Source organism: Sander lucioperca, chromosome 8, assembly GCF_008315115.2.
Source record: "Sander lucioperca isolate FBNREF2018 chromosome 8, SLUC_FBN_1.2, whole genome shotgun sequence".
NCBI classification, from domain to species: Eukaryota; Metazoa; Chordata; class Actinopteri; order Perciformes; family Percidae; genus Sander; species Sander lucioperca.
This window is the reverse complement of record NC_050180.1, coordinates 2,298,702-2,315,237: the sequence shown is the minus strand read 5'-3', so window position 1 is coordinate 2,315,237 and position 16,536 is coordinate 2,298,702.

Below are 16,536 nucleotides of genomic sequence, written 5' to 3'. Positions count from 1 at the left end.
ATGTCACTAAACCTAATCTCCCTGTCTTTGTACTGTGGGAGGACATACATTCACAGAACATGCACATTTCTCAAACATCAAGGCCACCAGTGGATTTGAATGAATTAGATATTGGGTAGCAGGTGACAGTGCTAACCACTGCACCAGCTGTAATCCTGTAGCACTGCGCGTACATTTTTTTTCTGTGAGACATGCAACGCATCTAATGGTAACAATGCGTAAATGCGCAGAGGAGCAGCAGCCGACAGCAGCTCTGTTCTGCTCTCTGCTCTGTTCGCAGTCTTCATTTTCTCATTAATTATACGTTATTTCACCAACAACCCATCCACTATTAATCACAGTGTTCATTTTTAGGACTCAATCCGTACATAAGCTGGTTGCTATGGACGCTGAGTATTGCTAAACCCACGGACGGAGGAAACATGTTGTTTGAATCGTGTGTTAACATGGACATGAAAATTGCGGTTATAAGGCTTATCCTGTTTTTGTTCTGAGCGCATTCAGCCCTCTCTCTCTCTCCCTCTCTCTCTCTCCCTCTCTCTCTCTCTCTCTCTCTCTCTCCCTCTCTCTCTCTCTCTCTCTCTCTCTCTCTCTCTCTCTCTCTCTCTCTCTCTCTCTCTCTCTCTCTCTCTCCCTCTCTCTCTCTCCCTCTCTCTCTCTCTCTCTCTCCCGCTCTCTCTCTCTCTCTCTCTCTCTCTCTCTCTCTCTCTCTCTCTCCCTCTCTCTCTCTCTCTCTCTCCCTCTCTCTCTCTCTCTCTCTCTCTCTCTCGCTCTCTCTCTCGCAAAACGCTTCAGTAAAATATTTTCATGATCTGGTCATCATGATATGATAAAAGTATGCTAGGAGCACACTCTCATACACATTAAATAGTATAAGAACAGTTGATTTCCGGCACAGTAAACCGATTCAGCGAGCGGGGCGGTTTTTGTGAAATAGAATCCTGCCGGCGCCACTGCACTGCACCACCATTTTCATAAAAGCGAAATGGTACGGAGCTTATTTGAAATAAGTCTTATTATTTATCATAGGTTATAGAGGAAACTGACCTGGGAATGTGCTGTTGTAAATGCTCATTAGACAGCCACTTTTAACATGGTTCAAGTTTAAAACTCTTTTGTTGGGTGTGGTTTATGAGGCAAAATGTTACACCTGTGCACATAATTTGTTTTTTTTTTAACTCAAAAATGTGGTTAACTGTCATATAAATTAGGTTTATTGACCATGAATGAAAAAAGCGTTGAAATAACCCTAAACCCTACAAGGAGAACACGTTCATGTTCGTTGGGAAGAAAACACAAGAGTTAAACATGTTTGTGTGCTTGTTTACTTATGTGAATGCATGCGTGCGTGTGTGTGTTCCTGCCAGAGAGCGTGATTCTGTTGTGTGTCAGGTAGTTTCAGGTCTGGACTCCCTCCTGCCGTTGGAGGGACTCAGATCTCCTGCAAACCTACTGACCAATGCACCTTACACACACACACACACACACACACACACACACACACACACACACACACACACACACACACACACACACACACACACACACACACACACACACACACACACACACACACACACTCCATCAGCCCTGTTGCCTCTCTCTTTCATCCTTTCTTCTCTCACACTCCCCCCTTTTCTTCGCCTTTACACTGACTCCTCTCACTCTCCCCTCCCCTTCACTCTAATCTCTCATTTTCTCTACCCTGCGTTCTTTTTCATTGCTCCCCTTCTTTCTGTCTCTCCCAAGTGCCTGTCCTGTTCCTTTCACTCATTTTGCTTCTCTTTCACCCTAATGCATCTCGCTTTTTTCTCTCTCCCCCTCTCTTCGCCAACCCCCCCACACTTCTCTCCACCTCTTTCTTTCTCCTTATCAGAGTGGAGGATGAATGGTGAAAGGCGAGGAGGCGAGGCTGAGACTCAAACCCAATGCCTCGTGTGTGGGAACCTTATTGTGGCTGGCGACTCAGACACAGAGAGAGAGGGAGAGAGAGAGAGCTAAGGTATCGCACTTCTCCCCCGTATGGTCGATAGAGCAGACCCTCTCATCTTTCCCTGCCTTGAATGGCAACACTGTACCAGGCAGCCTGGAGAGGGAGGGGGGAGGTGGTGTGGGGGAGTGATGCATGACCTGACAAAAACAGAGATGGAAAGGATATTTTCTTGTCTCACATATTTTCAGAAACACATTTTATTGCTTACATGACTCACCACAAAGTTTCCAACAACATAATGCTGTGCCAGTTGCCCTCGCTGCCATTTACGGTTAAAGAGAGTAACATTGTGACTTTTTTCATTGCTCTTTAACCTCTGCATGTGTATGCATTTAGTTTTTAACCATTGTCACACACTTTGTCTGCATTGCCATGGTTAAATGAAAACTTGTCAAATATAGTAATTTTCCACTGGTGTTAGCCTCTCTTTAAGTTGAACTAAAATAAATGTAATCCTGCAATAACAGAATAATAGAATAGCAGAAACAAGTTGTGAACAGAATATTGACATGCCATCATATTTTAAGTTAATATTGTAAAATTGTTAGCAAACTGTTTCTTATTTACACATCCAGCAGTTATAGAGAAACATTATCATGCATTTGGAGTTGAGTTGTGCTGTGTCTGCCTGGTGAGTGTAAGTCCAATATTCACTCTCTTTTAGCTCTGTTTTTGTTCTCCACCAACTCGGCCACCTGTCTCTTTAGCTGCTAAATACTTCACTATGTTCACCAGCTAGTCTCTAACTTTGCTGCCTGCTGTTTTCTGCTGAGCAGGTAGAGTACAGTGGCTTTTTAGAGCTTTTTTACTGAAAATTGCTGCCTTCTGCAGCTGAAAACATTGCTATGAGGCCGTGAGAGTGAACCAGAACGGTAAGGTTTTGTGCCAGACGGATAAAAAAATGAGCTAAAACTCACTATTTAGTCTGTGAATGTAAATGGACTGCGTTTATATAGCACTTTTCTAGTCTTAAAGACAGCCCAGGTACCTTTCACCCATTCAGCCATAACAGCATTAGTGAGGTCCAACACTGATGTTTGTGAGGTTATAATAAAGAGTTCCAGTTCATCCCAAAGGTGTGGGATGGAGTTGAGGTCACGGCTCTGTGCAGTCCAGTCAACTTCTTCTTCCATATCAAAACTGGAAAACTATTTCTTTACGGAGCTGGCTTTGTGTACGCGAGAATCACCATGTCGAAACAGAAAAATGTCTTCACCAATCCAAAACATCACATTGATATTTCCCTTCATTATTTTATTTTATTGGGTCCTTTGATAGGGACCATGCATATTTATGAACACTGTTGTATAAAAACACCATGTAAATATGCCAGAATTAGTAAAAATAACTACTTTTCATCTGCAGTCCCTAGGCAGGTAACATAGGACTAACATAGAGACAGCCAGCAGTCACATAGCACTCATTCACTATACATTAAAAGGTACACAGAATGGTGACATATACATTGACAAAACAAACAAACCAAAAAAACAAAAAAAAAACAAATACATGATGACAAAGAAATTATTCATCCACCTCTATACTGCACTCAATTTAACAGTGAAAGTATATATTGAAACGAACTGAATCAGAAAACAGGCCCAGAAGAAAAGGACACAATAGTATACAGTATGGGTGTCCGCACTTTTGTCCACAAAGTGTAGTTGTAGGGGCATTTTCTCTAATTCACAGCATCACAGAAAAACTCAGACTACAATAGAGCACTTTAGATCCCTTTATCTCTGCCTCGGACTTTGCACAAAGAACAGAACAACTGCTCGACAGGCACTGTGGAACGCAATCGACTGAGACTGTTTCCATCTGAAACTTGGCACAGTCCAGAGAACATAGAGCAGCTTTAGGTCATTAGGGTACTAGTCTTGACAGATGAGTATAAAAGCTTGTTTGCACGACCAAATGAACTGAATAAACTAAAAAATGCTTAAATTGGCTGCAACTTCCAACACAATCTCTCAGTCAGCAGTCTCAACGAGACAGTTTGTTATTTCAGATCAACAATAATCCGACCGGTTTTATTGGGTGTGCAGACAGACAGGCAGACGGCGGGGCGACGGGGGATGTTTTCCATGTACACTCACCTGTCTGCTCATATTAAATTCTGCTGCGTGTGAGTTTCGTTTGCAGGGCCTGGTTCACATGGTCAAGCTGTGCAAACTCTTCCCCCCCTCCTCCAGTACAAACCCTCTCCTCCCTCGTAGCATCAATTATTCAGGGGGAAGTCAATTAGGATTGAATAATTCATCTTCCAAGTGTCAATATTTGGTAAACAATCTCATGCAGCTTTTTACAATCCCCAGAAGTGTCCCACTCTGTGTTTGGGAGTCTTTGTGTTGGTTGAGCGACTCAAAACTTGCTCACAATGGCTAATGCCCCATAATGAGCACACACATTCGCACTGTTGTTGAAGGTACTTCATTTTAGAGTTTTAATTTTGCTAAACTGGGGGAGGGATCCTTCCTGGTGGTGCATTCACATGCTGAACTCAAGGTAGACAAAAGTAGTTTTAGTCAACAGAAAACTCAGATTGGACAGATAGTCTAGCTAGCTGTCTGGATTTACCCTGCAGAGATCTGAGGAGCAGTTAACCATAGTCCTCAGAAATCCACCGGAGGTTAGAACACCAACACAAAGAGAGCGGAAGGGGACGGACATCGGCGAAAAGACATGTATCCGGCAGAATTTCCTGCGGCATAGGAGCAATCCCAGAAGTGGAATATCGAGGATATAGAATAATTTTTTGGTAGTGAGCATAATGTGATTTTCCCCTCCCAGCTTCATGCTGGTCCATCCTAGAGCGACGCGTCCCAGAGTGACAACCCCATACGCTTTTTGTAACATTCCTACAATTTCTGTAGTTTCTGCAACAGTAACGTCTGTTGCAGTGTCACTTGAAGCAGCGGTAGCTTCCGGGGCAGGCTTACGAAAAACACTGAAAGACTTAAGTTTAAATTCGCTTTAGTTTTATATCTCCTATGGTCTACAGCGATTCACATTAGTCAATTTCAAATTTGCGCGGAGAATGACCGTCAAGCAACTGTGATGTTGTTCCTAAGTGACTCGCAACACAGACTGTGAATTTATGAACAAAAGTGGTAAAGTTCTTTCACAAAACATTCATCGTTACGTATCCTCACACTTTTATAAGTGGGTATACGCAAATCCTTGACCTTTCCTAGTGGGTATACGGTGTATACCTGCGTTTCACGTAGACTACACCACTGCTTTGACGTCATGCACACGTGGGCAGCGATAACCTCACTAGATCAATGCAGACACAAGTCTTAGAGCCAGGCACCGCAGTTGCTTTCTACCGACTGCAAGACCCAGGGCATGATGGGAAACGCCTGGCTCTCACCTGATCTAACTAAACTAAACAACATGGCAATATACAATATGGCATTTTATAGAAGCGTTTTACTGTTGTTGAATGGGAGAGATTGATATTTGTCTGATTTGAGGGTTTATTCTGTTAACAGAACATGTTTTGTGGAAACAATACAGATTGCCTGTAGAGCATTTAACTACCTGTATGCAGGACATTTGTCCTGCTAACCAATCTAACAAAGAAATACACAGAGGGAACGTATATCTCCGCCATGGAAATTAGACAGGATAAAATATTTTATTACGAACAAAATCAATAAATGTAATGTGGATGTGTGTTCTGGCAGGCGAGTGTCACCTGAACATTTAACCTTGAAAATTGAAAGAACCCAGCAAAATTTTACGAAAGCTAAAATATGGCTGCCCATAACATGCAATAAACCAGTCAGAGTGTCATCTCCCTTTAAGGCGTGTGTGTACCTTGGCACATTGCTATTATGATGGAGGATTTGCTGAGCAGGAAGGAGAGAAGAAACTGATCTGCTTGTGCGTGAAGTGAAACCGCGTGAGCAGATCATATATGGCACGAGCACTATGCCACCAAAACTCCATAATACTATTTCACATTGTAATATTTTTATTTTTAATCTTTTGCTTGTTTGAGTGCTGCTGCGTGTCCCTTTGTGTATAACAAGCATAGTGTGCGCGCGCATTTTACTAATGCTCTGTTAAAATAACAATGAAATGCTGCATTACTGACTTTAGACCAGGTTTTTGTTGGTCAATGGCGCGATCACTTTCCGCTGCCTCAAGATAGCAATACTCCAAGAATTCACCTGAACACACCTCCCTGTAAGACCAGCACGCCCATGGGCGCACAGATGGGCGCAGGTGCATTTGCTATTTAAACGTGGACGCTGGAAAATTGACAACTACGTCTGTCTTAAACTAGCAAAGACACTTGCGTCGGGCTTTGCGCTGTGCTGCGCCGGGTGCAAGATAGGGCCCTAAGTTAGTGTAAGATGTACTTTTGTGGCTTAAACTTGCAAAAACACACCTTTACGTATCTGTCACACCAAATGCTTGGTGTTTGGAGGGAATTGACCTAGTCTCTCTGTAAAGTGTCCTGAGATAACTTCTGTTATGATTTGGCACTATAAATAAAATGTAATGTAATTGAATTGAATTGATAGCTCTTACACCAAGATACTCGGAATATACTTATTACATTAGGTTTTGGTTGGAAAAATGGGGTGAAAGAATAGCGACAGGCTTCTTTGTGTGGCTGGATAATTACAGTCCGGACGAGCCTTCGGGCCATGCTTCAGTCTAGTGCTTTATGATGTATTAATTATGAAATGTTCCATGAAAAGAAGGGAATGTCTCCACAGTCATTCTCCGCTCTCTAATATGCTTTATTGAATTTACTTTGGCAAAGAAAACCTTTGAGCCTAAATATGGTGTTCATCAATCCATCCTTGAATTGCTGACTTTTGTTTGGCTCCTGTAAAGACATTATTGATGTGTGTTGAACCTAACTTCATTGTTCAGAAATTTGGGTGGATGGATATCAAATGGTGGAACACTTGTGGTAAACCATCTCTCCGTGAGATTTAAGTGTTTGTTGAAAGGACCATGCACTTACCCTTTACTTTGAACTGAAGTTATACTGTACTTGTTGCACATGTAAACACTCAAGGTAACACCTCCTATCCATAAAGACACTTGATGATTTTCTTTGATGAGGTTTTGAGGGTAATTTTCATTTCATTTTCTTTGCAGGGGAATGGCAGAAACGTTTTACAGCCCTTTCTCCTACCAACGCCAGACATTTTCTACATAATTATATTAGAATAACTTGCGCTATAAAATAACTTTCTTGGGAAATTTGATATGTCTGACAACTGACTGACAAGACGGCAAGAACAGCCAATGCTGGCCAGAAGGCCCTGCCTCTCTAATGAATATTAACTGTAACTCCACAAGACCAAAGACTGAAGGCACACTGACATTCACATCAAGTTTCTACAGGGTGGACATCTTAGTCTTCAGCATCTGGGATGCAGTGTCAGCAGTAACAATGACTTGCACATGGCTGTAAAGATTGTTTAAGGCCTTATGGTTTCCACGATTTACTTGGATACCCTTAGACCATTTTGTGGTTTTCATGCATGAATTTGTAATGAAATGTTCCAAATGTAGTGCAAACACAAGTGGAAGGAATATGCGAAACCAAACCCCAGTACAGTCGGAGGGTGCCAGTGCATCCCTCCCCTGACTTTTAGGTGCAGGTGCTTTGACACACATCACTCCAATGGTTACAATGCCTTGAGAAGTGAAATGATCAGTTCCCATAGGAAATGAATGGGTGAACTTTGCTTTGCATTGCCCTGTATTCAGTGGCCTATACACATTGATGTGACATGTAATTCTGACTTGCCACTCCAGGATGGAACCATATGGCGGCCATCTTACCTCGGTTAAGTTTTAGAATTGCTTCAATTGGTAAATATGGTAAAAGCTGCTCATGTTGTCTTTATAATCTCTGTATGTTACTACCAATACATCAATACTGTTTTTTATTCAAAGTAATGAGGGTAAGACAACTGTGCCTCTTTAAAATGAACCAAAAAACTCTTTTCCTGTACAACCAATGATGTGGTTGTACAGGAAAAGAGGGTTAAGGTATCTGCTAATTGTAAACCCTGGATGAATGCTGAAATGAAAAGGTTAATTAACGACAAAAGTAAATCCTTTGCTAGGGGAGACTAGGATACACTGAAAAATTATCCATAAAGAACTTAAAAGGGAAATAAATAAAGAGAAATATTGGTATAAATGTGAAATAGAAAATTATTTTAAAGAGAATGATATGAAGAAAGTCTGGGAAGGAATGCGGTTAATGAGTGGATATGCAGGGAAAGGGAAGGTGAACAGATCCCAGTTAAATGGCTCAAGGGAATATGCTAACCTACCTAAATCATTTATATAATAGATTTGATAAAATAGACTTCTCTGATGAAAGACTAAGGAAATGATTGGCAGCACAGAGGATGATGACTAAACCCTGCAAACAACAAGCAGGAGGTATATGGTATGTTTATGAGGCTGAAAGCTACCAAAGCAGCAGGTCCAGATGGACTGTCTCCAAAAGTATTAAAAGTCTGTGCAGTTAGCAAGCATATTTTCAAGTATTTTTAATTATTGTTTCTCTCATAAAGTGTTACCTGATTTATGGAAACAATCTTGCATAATGCCAGTACCTAAAAAGAAAACCGTCAAGGCTCTGACACACCAATCTGATGGCCGAACGTCAGCAGAAAAGGCAGTCGGACTGACGGCCTCCCAGAGTTGGTCAAGTATCTTCCCAGAAAATGACTTTGGTAGAAGTTAAAGTCTCCTTTTAGAATATTACTTGAGTAAAAGTCTTAAAGAATCTGATATTTACAGTACTTAAAGTACCCATATTATGAAGAAATCACTTTTTCTGGGATTTGGGGTGTTCTTTTGTGTCTCTGGTGCTTCCACACACATACAAACTTTGAAAAAAATCCACCCATGCTGTTTAGAGTGAGATACGGTTTCTGAATGTGTCCTGCCTTCAGTCTCTGGGTGAGCTGGTCAAAATCGGTCACAAGCCGAAACGAGCAGGCTAACCACAACCATTAGCTCGTAGCGTTAGCGTTAGCATGCTAACGCTAATGTTAACGCTAATGCTAACGCTAGCATGCTACCTCGTTCTCAGTAGCAAAGCACAGCTACAACACACACAAGTTCACCATAATCTACAAAAGAACTACTTACATGTGTGCCCTCATTTAGAAGTCTCCCAGCTAATCCTGCCTTGTAACTGACCGAAGTTGTAGAAACAGCCTTTCTTTTACTGTCTATGGAGCTAGCTAGCTGACATGATCTACATCTGAGCTACTGAGCATGTGCGAGTGCAATCAAAGATAGTACAGAAGAAGAAGAAGAAGAAAAGAGGTCTCACTCTGTAGCTAAAACAGAGACCAGCTGATAAGAGGAGCTGCAGCAGTGAGAGAGAGCGGTGCAGTACAACAAAAATATGGTGTTTTTTGAAAATTAAATCATGTAAACCTATTCTGGTACAACCTTAAAATACAATATGAACCTGAAAATGAGCATAATATGGCTGCTTTAAGTATTCATAGCAATTTTCTGATATTAAATGTACTTAAGTAGAAGTAAAAGTAAAAAAAACTTTGATTATGAACTTTATGGCCAAAGGTGTGTAATGTTATCTTCATCACCACTGTCGTCGGGGTGATCATCGTCTGTTACCATGGCGGCAGAGCCTGCAGCAGGTGCTTCCATGACACTATCAGTCATTATGCTTCCTCCTCTTCTTCTTTAGTTTTGGCATATAGTTTTTTTTTTTTTGCCACTTGGCCACAAACAGGCATCACGTCACCAACTGGAATGGAGCGTACATTATCTTGGCAATTTAGGAGCAATGATTCACCAAACTTCCTTTTTTTCAGTGTAATAAATTTCTTCTGATTATATTTTGTAGTAACGAATAACTAAGATACTTAGGGGAAATGTAGTGGAGTAAAAGTAGACATTTTATTTAGGAAATGTAGTGGAGTAAAAGTAAAAGTTTCCGGAAATATAAATAACGAAGTAAAGTACAGATACGTGAAAATTCTACTTAAGTACAGTAGTGAAGTATTTGTACTTTGTTACATTACAACACTGAGGAAGTTGCAGTCTTTTAAGGTGAATATTGATGTGGTGAGAATGTTTTTTATGTCACTGATAGGTAGTGTTTGGAGTTACTGTGTGGTGGGTTGGGGTGGGAATGCTGGGATAACCAAGAAGGCAAGGATTGATAGAGTGAAGAAAAGGGCTGGAAAAATGGTGGGAGAGTTAAATACAGTGGATAAAGTATATGATGACCGGCTGGCAAAAATGACACAGAAAATAACAAGGGACCCCGGTCACCCTCTTCATGGTAATTTGACTGGTAGGGTTATGGAACTTAGTGATAGGCTAAGGCCTCCTGTGACACAAACTAAGTGGTATGCTCTGTCTTTTAAACCTCAGGCTATCAGACTGCATAACAAGCACTTTAAACGTACATTTTTATAATTTCTGTACTGTATTTATGGTCTATTTGTATTGTATTTATGCTCTATCTTTTTATGGGCATTAAGGCGGGTATGAGCACTGTAATTTCCATTTCTATGGATGAAATAAACATGACTAGACTTGAACTAAGATTTTGGTTACATTTTGATTATTATTGCTCCAACAGAACAAATAATGCATTCACTCATGAAGATAATCTCATAATTTTTCATTTATATTGCAGATAATAATTTTATTTTTTCAATTTTGCCTGAATTTAATATGTAATCACTTAATTTATATTCTGGATGGCTAATAGACACTAAGCAATATATTTTATCATAAATATATTCAGTATTAATTTCATAGGCAGGTAATTACAACCAGACACACAAGAAAAAAAACGACTTACTGTAATATAGTATTATATGTATTAATGTCTTAAATTGTATATAACTAACTTATAAGACATTAATTTCCCATAAAGCCTGTCACTTCCTGTCAACCGGCAGGGGCTTTGTTTTGATGAGAGGTTGAACTGTCTAACTGTAAATGAGGAGTTGTTTTTGTTGATAAAGTTTTGTTAGGAAAGGCTAATGCCTTCAGCACAACTGATGGACTCGTTTCAATTGTCTGTCATTCTCGTCGCAAGATAACATTATTTGACCTGAACTGCTGAAGTACAAACTAGATTACCTGATCAGGACATGGATTATGTTGTATTTGCTTTACTGAAAGAAAGGTTGTGTAAAGGCATGAGGTAAGATGACAACAAGTGATGTTAATATATGATAACTGATTGGAGAAGGCAGCTAATTTTGGGTTAGCTAACGTTAGATGTGGTAAACATCACGTTCAGTGCGATCCCTTGGCTGATTGTGTGCTCGGTTAACGTTAGTGTTCCGTGTTGCTGTGATGTGGTTAACGTTACTGTTGGAGTGCTTTGCCTGGGAATCACTCTTTGTGTAGATTGTAACGCAGTAACGCAGCTGGCTGGATATGTCTTGAGATAATTAGAAACAGGTTTAGGAGTGAAGATGAGCTCTGCTCCTTGTTAACACATTCTAAGTTTACACTTGATTGGCATGGATCCGCTGCTTAGCGGTCAAATGTCAACATTAGGGTTATAATAATAACTTTGTTGTAACGTTAACTAAACCTTACATTTGAGCTGAGTTATCATAAATTATCTGTTTTGCTAACAAATCAAGTTGAGTGCTAGGAGTTACTTTGACTGAAGTTAGAATGCAGCTGGCCCGTTGGTAGCTAACGGTAAAGTTATGTAGTTCACTGACCTTTTTGCCGTTTTAGTTGACCTATATGTAAAATATAAATGTCTCACCTACTCTATACTGACATGTGAGAACTGATGCCAGCCTCCCTAGTCACTTTGGTCCTTTTGATAAAGCAACATGTGCTGCACAGCTCATAATGAAGTTTCTGCACATAGGTGGCAATTGTAAACAGTACCCAGGTGAAATGGTGGACAGTTATCCCATTAGTTATGACGTCATGTCATATCTATTGTTCTATAGCTATGGTTACGTTACTGTAGCTCAGGTAGACAGCAGCATTTAGTGACTGAAGCCGGAAACACATCCAAACTCATGCTCAAGCTGGCGCCTGTATCATGTCACCCTCTTTGAATGTTATCAGCCAATTGAATGGGTGTTACCAGTTGTTATTACTACCATATATATGAGGCAATAGGGCCCTAATCTGCCTCCTAGTTGGTTTACTGGGCCGTTATCATCCATTGGTAAGCTGGATCACCCATCCGCGTCAATATTCAAAATGCAGAGCAACTGCTCGTCCGCGGTGCTGGAAGATGACGTAGTATGAAGAGCGACAGTGGTAGGGAGGAGTATTAAAAGGCCGATACTCTGCGTTAGGTGGTAGGAAGGTTGGGATGGTCAACAGGTCAAACAAACACAGGACTTTCACGTGGGAGCCCAGAGTTTGTGTCCAAAGTAAAACCAAAAGTCAACGTTGACTTTTTTACTTACCTAGACCTAAGTTAACTCCCTTACTTACCTTAATGAACGCCACATACATAAGTATTTTAACCCAAACCACAATCTTTTACTAAACCTAAGTCTCTCTCTCTCATATCCCATTAACACGTCTCTGTTTTATTTCAATAGCACTCTGTCTGTTCTGTTTCTTCTGTTCTTGTAGGCATTAATGCTGTTTGGTATTTCCTCCAGCATTTAACATTCTGCAGAGGCAGTCCTCTCCCACTTGCTGCAGCTCTCTCTCACTTCTATTTATGTCTATAATGAAAGCCTATAATCATATTCTACACACCCACATACTGTCTGAGGCTTTAAGATTATATGTCTCGGGGAGTAAGAACAACAGAATCATCATATTAATGGTAGTGGCGGAAGATCCTCATCATTGTTGCAGTAATGTTTATAATCCACTCTGTCTATCAGACTTGCCAATTATTTCCTAGATTGACTGTTGTAGGAGTGGAATAAATGAGATGCAACAGATGCCTAAGTGCAAAGAGACAGTAAACAAGTATACAATGGAGAGAAATCACTGTTACATATAATAACAGCTCGCCGTATAGAGACGAACAGAGTATATCATTAGTAGCAAAAGGCAACATCAGTATGAACTTAGTCAGGTAATTATACACTCTTACAACAAAACATTTCTATCATTTAGCTTAAATGGGCCATTTTGTAGTTCATCATTAAATATGACTCATATTACCAGCAGGTTTGGAATAGCTGCAAAATGCAAAAATGTGTCATTGTTGCATGGGGAATGTTCAGGTAAGACTATCTCTCTGCAGGTTTCCATTAAACTTCTACCAAAATATTTAATGACTTTTCAGCAAAAGTTTTGCAAAATCTGCAAAATAACATGTGTATGTAAATTACATGAAAGAAACAAGTAATTCCCACAATTTGCCACAGTAGCTAACAGAAAAAGGAATAGGCTGAAGCCAAGGCTTATTTTTGCCTATCCCATAATCCCCAAAGAATCACACAGAAATCCAACAAAACTAAATGAAACTAAATACTTGAGTACCATCCTAGTAACTTTGCTTTTATTGATGCAATAACTTTTCCACATCAGCAAAGGGTAAACACACCTTCATTTTTTCTTTGGAATTACCTGTATTTGATTGTTTTTTTCCCTAATTCCAATTCACCTTTCACTGTTTTGAGCAATTGTCCTGTAACTGGTATCTGATATGGTTACCAGCAGAAAAAAAACAATCAAAGGTTGTTATTTTATATTTTTGTATTGTCGATTATTGTCAACATATCCCATGAAAACAACTTACCAACTCTGTCCATGGCTGTCAGCCTCAGGGCTTCCATTCATATTACACAGTCATCTTCAGTGGCTGCAGTTTGCCAAATTGGGATTTTGTCAAAATAAACCACAGTGTGTGTGTGTGTGTGTGTGTGTGTGTGTGTGTGTGTGTGTGTGTGTGTGTGTGTGTGTGTGTGTTTTTGGACAACAATGGAGCTCTGTGGCACAGTTAAATAAGATATATCAGGCTATGGATACACACACAATTCTATGAAAAAAAGAAATTTAAAGAATATTACCAGACTTGTCCTTTAATTACTTTATGTATGCACATTTTCTATGTGGGAACTTTTTTGAGACGCCAGGTACAATTGATCAAATAGCAAAAGGTTGGTAGAGATGTCTGTTATGTCTGTTTGGCAATTTATAATAATATCAATTATTACACTTAAAGGTCACATATATGCTTTTCCGTGTTTTCTGTCATATGTACAGTGTTATAATGTTGGATTGTTATGGTAAAAGTGAGCTTCAAATAATGAGGTAACGTATTTTAGACAAATCCCTGTGAGCTAAAACGTTCAGATTTCCAACTATTCTGAACACTCCGGTTTCATCAGTTTTTTCTACTCTCGGCTAAGTCTTACACAACTCCAAGCCGGTCTGCTATGATTGGTCATCTGCTCCAAGTAGGAAGCACTGGAGTGTTTTTTTTAAGCAACTGCTGTGTTAACATTTTCCCATGTAACTACATGCTAACAGCAGTAAACAATGTCACCTTGGCTGCTAGTGTCGTTAAATTCTCCCCCATCCCGGGTCACATTACTCCTAAACATTTTCTGTTAGTAGTATTTGGTTTAAAAGCCTTATTTATTTTTGACTGTAGAAATTGCTGCTATATTCTATTAGTGTCAACTGCTAACTAAAGTAGCTACATGGCTAACGGCAGTTAACAATGTCATCTGGGCTGTCAGTGTTGTTAAATTTTCCCCATTTCCGGGGTGCATTACTGCTGAAACATGTCCATTCCACTACAATCAAACGTTAGCATACTGCTAACTATTAAGTAGCTACATGCTAACGCGACATAGCTGTAATCTATCAATGCTGGTAATTTCTTCCCAAATTCCGGTCACTTCACTGCTGGGACATGTCCGGTTGTGTAATATTTGGTTTAGAAACCTTTATTGGTGATTTTTCACGGTACAAAGTCCTGCTATGTACTCCGAATGCTATATACTCTGCAAAACACAATTTCCCTTTGGCACCTTTTTAACATTAAATTATCACAGCTAGACATATGAACATGCTGGGCACAGTTTGTGGACATCATTCACATCTCTGTATCAGCATTCTCAGGATTTAAACAGATACTTCTTTCTCTGGCACCAAACACTGCACAGTGCAGCTGAGGCTTAATGGCATTGTGTATGTACTCTGTGTGTATATTTACCTAGGTGCACTTGTGGATGTGTGTCATTTCCGAGCAGCTCTCTTCAGTGTCCCAACCCCGAAACTAAATAAACAGCCCGACACTTTGCCGGCCTCTCTGTCTCTGTGAATAGCTTCTCTGTGCTGTTTCTTGCTGTGGGGTCTGTCGTCTGTGGCGAGCCAGGTTATGCTGTCATGGCATCCCGAATCACTGCAGGAATGAGTAGTCTGTCCACTTAGATTTGAAACTGCTGTTGGATGAACTGTGGCCAAATAGAGCTCAGCACTGACCAGCCACTTTTTGAACAGCTTTTGAACGACTTCTGATTTTGGAAACTTGGACCATCGGAGGAGCACATGCGCCAGTAGATAGGATTTGGGGCCCGTAACTTAATAAAAGGAGACATGTAGACAAGACGAGCTGGGGTTCAGAACCACCAACCCTAAGTCTAATGGATGACCTGATCTGCCGATGGAGCCAACCCAGTGACATATTTTTTTTATGCCTACGAGCAACCACAAATAACTTGTTTTTCTCCAGGAAGGAAAAACATAACTTAAAAGTCTTTGTGTGTGTGTGTGTGTGTGTGTGTGTGTGTGCGTGCGCGTGTGTGTGTGTGTGTAGAGGGGGAGGAAGAAAGAAAATGAGATATTTAGTTTGCCGAAATCCCAGTCCCATACAAGTATACCATTCTTCCCCCGCTATCATACTACACTGTAATCTAACAACAGAAAAGTTCCTTCTCTGTCCCACAGTCAGTTTTTTCTTTCTGCCTTCCTCACACACACACACACACACACACACTGAAACATACGCTCACTCTTGGGGCCAATTAGTCAAGTTGAAACGTCTTCATTTTTCATTTGAGTGTTCAATGATCAGTATAATTGGAATTAATAAGCCAATTTCATTTGGCGTTTTTGGCACTTGTTTTGAGCACCCTCACAGTTGGTTACGGGGGAGGAAACCACAAAACAAGGGTCTCATTAACTGGGTCAATTACAGTCGAAACACATCACCTTATTAATCTTCCACTGCCTGACATAATAAAGATGCTTTGGTATGCTTATCAGGCTGTTTATGCTGTATAGTATTCACCACTGCATCCCAGACCATATGCTCCCTGTACATCTTGCAGAGCTGAGCTGAGACCAATTTGTGCCTTAAACCTTAAAGGGGCTATACTCAATTTTCAGAACATTACTGTAATATAGCAGTTAACAACTATTTGCTATGTAAAGATATAGGGGAGTAATGAAGTCCTGAGCAGGGAATGAAGTCACAACATTCATTGGTGGGCGTTTTTTACAGGATTGATGCAGCTACAGATGACGGATATTTTTCGCTCCTTTTTCAGAGCCCATAAGTTATTTATTGCTGTCAGGGTGTAAAGACCAGT